Raw genomic sequence first — 4953 nt, 5'->3', positions numbered from 1 at the left:
ACACTGAGATACCATCTCACCCCAGTTAGGNTTTTTGAAGCTCTTACAACGAGAAAATGGAGGGGACACATCTGGGTGGGAGGGGGGAGAGGGAGGAGGGAGGGAGGTTTTGGTGATGGGACACAATAACTAACTACATTGTATATTGACAAAATAAAAAAATAAAAAAGAAAATGAATTTTCCACAGAAGATCTCAGTCTAAATCCACTAGAAAGCAAGTGCTCATCCGATACCACTCAGAGTCCCACATCCCCAAACAGGAGAGAGAGAGCAGTGAGTGGTAACGGTGGTACAGTTCACAAACATGCCCTTGGAATAAGGAAAGCTCTCAGCATCTGAAAGTGTTCTCCCAGGGTGACACAACATCACGTTCCAAGTTCCTCCAAGCAACTCTCAAACTTGTTACGACGTCTTCATAACAGCCTGGGGGTACCCACCTGCCGTTGGCCCAACTATTTGGATTTTAGTTGTTGAAATGTAGTTAGTCTAAGGAACCTTCTTGAAGCCACACTCAATCTGGACTTTCCTGTAGTCTCTTCTCCCATCACCTCAGGACTACACTGAGACTGAGCCAACAAATTGCTGAGTGCTGGCATGACACAATATGGGAAATGGTGGGCTATCTCCAATGGTTGGTACCTCCAGATCCTCCCATCGGAAAGAGATCTAACCGCTCACCTCCAAAAGTATACCTTGGCCATTTTCTGAGTATAAGAAATATAAAGGTACTGCCTAAAGGTGGACCAGGAGCAGATTGTCCACCTAACTGGAAAGGTCTTGAGGCCAAGCAACGAAAAGCAAAGAACTTTATTACAAAGAAACTTACTTAAAGAATAGTGGGTCTGGCATATGCCGGTGTTCCCTCCGTGCTATCTCAAGGCTGAGTTCAAGTTTATATAGACAGTTGGTAAACAAGCTTAATGTAACTAGCTCCAAATGTTGATACAGATGGCCGGGCCGGCTTATTGCCATACTGGTACTTAATCATTCCTTTTTAACAGTCAGCAGGTTGTGCCTGTCTATTGTTCAAACTACCTTTCCCCTAATTACTGCATAACTTTATGGGCAAAGGTCTCACAAAGACATAACAAGCAGTAAAGGCTTAAGATGGAGTCAGTTATGGTCACAGTCCCACAGGTACCTAGACTGTCTTGAGAAAATTTATTGTATATCCAAACCTCAGATCAGGCTGATGACAAAGATTTGAGAAGGTAAAATATTTCTTTAATCACTTATTTATTCTTTCAACAAGTCCCTACTGGATGCCTACTGTGGGCAAGTCCCTCTGCTGGATGCTGGGAAGACAAGAGTCAACAAGACAGACATGTGTCAGCCCCCATGGATATAACACAGTAAACCAATAGAACAATTTCAAATCATTGTAAGTGCTATGAAGGTAATCAGCAAGGGGCAGATTAGATCCTTTAGCTGGGTGGTCAGGGCCTGTTTGAAGAGGTGACATTTATCTTAAAAAGAATGAGAAAGAGTTTTCCGGGAAAAAAGAGAGGAGGGAAGAGAGAGACCACTGCAGGGAGAGCAAACGGCCTGTGAGTAGCCTTGAGGTGGGAAAGAACTTGTGTGCTCTAGGGCCTGAATGAAGAAGCCCAAGAGGCCCACTGGGGCTGGAGGGTTGTGACCCAGGAGAAGAGAAGGCAAGATTTGAGAGAAGCGGGGGTCTCAGCCAAAATGGGAAGTTGGGGTTTTATTCTTAGTGTGGTAGAAGGCTGTTGAAAAGTTGTGATTAGGACCTGTTAAATGAATGTAGGGGAGTGACATGGTGCAACTGATATCCCTTCATTGGTGCTTCTTTGTTGAGAATGGATTGGAGAGGTGGGATGAGAAGCTCAAAGGCCAGCTGGGAGCTGTCGCCATGACCCAGGTGAGGGAGCTGGTGGCCCGGACTCCCGCTTGGCAGTGGAGGGGGAGAGAAGTGATATAACTGATTTAAATCAACCAGGTGCTTGATCCAAAAAACACCAAATGGTTTTGTTGTCGTCTCTTCATGTTTTACATTCAGATCATTTTTTCATAAAACCACATGGAAAAATAAGAGGGGGAAAAAAAAAACAAGGGATAAGATGTTAATATAAAAACAGTTAAATTCTCCACCAGTTCATTTGAAAATATTTTCTTGAAATCCATCAAGATATTTTCAAAGTAATATCTGTATATGCAGGCACATCCTCTCCAGATGAAACAACCAATATTTGCCTTTGGGGAGGTGCCACTTCAGTCAAAATGGCCAACAGGCTCTGCGAGAAACCAAGGTCTACGTCAACCAAATGTGGAGAAAACTTGGAGCTCTGGTACGGACATCTTTCCAAAATCCTTCTAGTTTTAATTACCAATTGATTTATAAATGACTTCGTCTGGTATTGTAGTTTGACAGAATCATCATTTTTAAACATCTGCCAAATTTTAAGTGGCATTTTTCATGAAAGTACAAGGAAAACTTGACCCATGATATGCATTTCCAACTCTCATGCCCTGATGAACACAAAGACTTCTCATGGGCAGGTGTTGAACCACAGCTGAGCTGGGGTCCTGTGCTGTTCATCCTTCTCAGCTTCGTTCTCTGCCTACTTTGGTTTCCTCAAGTTGCACCACTAAGATACTCAAGAATATAATTACAAAATATTGTCACAGGTCCTTTAATTACCTTGATAATGTTACTGGCACTATTAAAGACTTTTAGAGGTATTTTTCATGGTGTGTGCTTTGCCTGGAAAGTAGACATCTTTGATTAAAATTTGAAACACTTAATAATACAGAAGACCACACAAATGACACTTTTCTAAATTAGAAATTTTAAGATCAAAAGGTATCTACTGGTTCATATTTTTAGATACCTTGATGTTATTCTTTTTCTATTTTGTTGAGATATCTAGCTCAAAGCCTAAAGGTAGTGTATTTCAATTATGGCTACATGTTTTTTTATGGTCACTATGTCACCACCATCATGGCTAATGACTTAATGACTCAATTTTTTCAGTTTTACCATAGAGTTGTCTAAGAAATAGTGTAAATTACACAAACTTTAATATGGAGTGTGAATCACAGCACTTGTTAGCAACTAATTGACTCCCTCCCACCCCCCAAATCTAATTGTTCTAATAGTCTTTGTCCTTACTGGTCAAAGCTTTCATTTCAGGCCTCCTCATAGGATGCTGACTGGCCAATGGATTGTTCTCCTTTGGTCGGGTGCCCACTTTCTGGCCCAGTCAGCTGAGGCCAGAACGTAGTAGGGAACCACAGCCAAAGCATGTGTAAGGAATCTGCTATAGCAGCCTTGTTCTGCAGGGGCTATGGGTAGGAGTCCTAGAAGAACCAGTGTGTGGTTCCGATAGGTGAGGGATTCCAAGCATTGGCTCATGCTGTGTATGATCTAACAACAATTTATTACAAAGCAGCAAAAGTACCTATTGTAAATAACCTCTGACAAGTGTCTTTTCATTGGTATGTAACCTAAAGATAGCAATACACTGAAGCTCCAGGAACTTGAAGGATCCTGAGTTGGTATAAAAAAAAAATTCAAATTAGAGATTTATGTAACTGTCTTACAGATAATTTTAGGCAAAGAAGCCTTGAAACGAGTTCTGCCAATTAATTGAAGAAACAGTTAAACATTGTTTAATGGCAAGAGCACTGGACTAGAAGTCAGGAAAAATGGGTAGTTCTGGCTCTTAGACTCTCCATGTGATCTTGATGAAATCATTTCAGCTTTGTGGCCCCAGTGTCTTTCCTACTCTATTAAATGAATGTGATAGTAGATTTCTCCTACCTCTAACCCATCCTTGATCTAAAATTTGAAACACAGAATTGAGAATCCAAATGAGATAGAAGCTTGAGTAGATGAGTTAGGAGACCAAAAAAAAAAAAGAGAGAGAAATTAACATTTGTTTATGGGACATTTACTATGATATTGCATGTGCTTTACATATACTGACTTCTTATTCCTCAGAAAAACACTATGAAGTTATCTCAGTTTTACAGTAGAAAAAAAAAAGATACCTCACCCCCAGCCATGGAAATCATAAACAATGGAGACAATCCAAACTTTTTTTCGCTAAAAAAACCCGAAAAACAAATACTTTCTATCATACTAAACTTTTCTTTAAATACGAGGAGAAATTAATTCTTAGAGAAAGACAGAGGCAGGTAAAAGTGTTCTAAAGAGAAATGAAGTTTACATTCTCACTATAATGATGCGGAGCCTGAGTTGAGATTTGTGAAGCATGGCTCAGAATTTGAACTTTTTGCACTGATTGTTTTCTTCTCGATTTTATGAAAGCTGTAGGTGTGGGAGTTAACGATGAATGCTTCAGCACTTTCCTAGCCATGCATAAACATCGACATGGAAAACAGCAAGGAGTGCTCTGTTTATCACAGCTGCAGTCAAGCCAAGGCAACTGTTTCTACCATTGAGGACGAAATCTGTAAAATTCTCTCTCAAAAAATAAAATAAAATAAAATAAAATAAAATAAAATAAAATAAACCTCTTGTGTGATTGCCATTCCTCTGGATTACTTGCTCAAATGCCATATTTTTGTTAGGTTTCCTTTGGAGTCTCTCAGAAGATTGAGACACTAAAGGAGAGTCAGGTTCAAGGTTTTAAATGTGAAAGTCACTTTAGAACAACAAGGTAATCAAACAAACAAAAATACCAGGTTTAAAGCAGCATCAGAAGTTTTTGCCTCCTGTTTATAATATGCATCTTTTTTTTTTTTTTAACAAAAAGCAAATAAGACTGCTAAGTGCAATTGAAATCAAAGAACTAAGATCTTATACTTACATAGGCTGGTATTGTGCAACTTTTCAAAGCTCTATCCCTTCTGGAAAAAACCTAAATATCTTTCAAGCTCTATTTGCACATGAGGAGCTGCTACCAGGTGAGAATCAACATTGAAGGTTTTGTTCGGCTTTGCTTTCCAATTAAAAATGTGGTTTCCAT

The 4953-nt window shown here is 39.6% G+C and overlaps 1 long non-coding RNA gene across 1 annotated transcript; it reads left to right on the top strand.

Moving 5' to 3' along the window:
- The first annotated feature begins 1295 nt into the window (after positions 1-1295).
- Positions 1296-4414, top strand: LOC103587723. The gene is made up of 3 exons (XR_550250.1): positions 1296-1382; positions 2178-2307; positions 4293-4414. It is a non-coding gene; the product is annotated as an uncharacterized LOC103587723 (long non-coding RNA).
- Positions 4415-4953: the final 539 nt, after the last annotated feature.

Source organism: Galeopterus variegatus, unplaced genomic scaffold, assembly GCF_000696425.1.
Source record: "Galeopterus variegatus unplaced genomic scaffold, G_variegatus-3.0.2 Scaffold485, whole genome shotgun sequence".
Lineage (NCBI taxonomy): Eukaryota > Metazoa > Chordata > Mammalia > Dermoptera > Cynocephalidae > Galeopterus > Galeopterus variegatus.
This window is presented reverse-complemented; position numbering and strand designations above follow the sequence as displayed.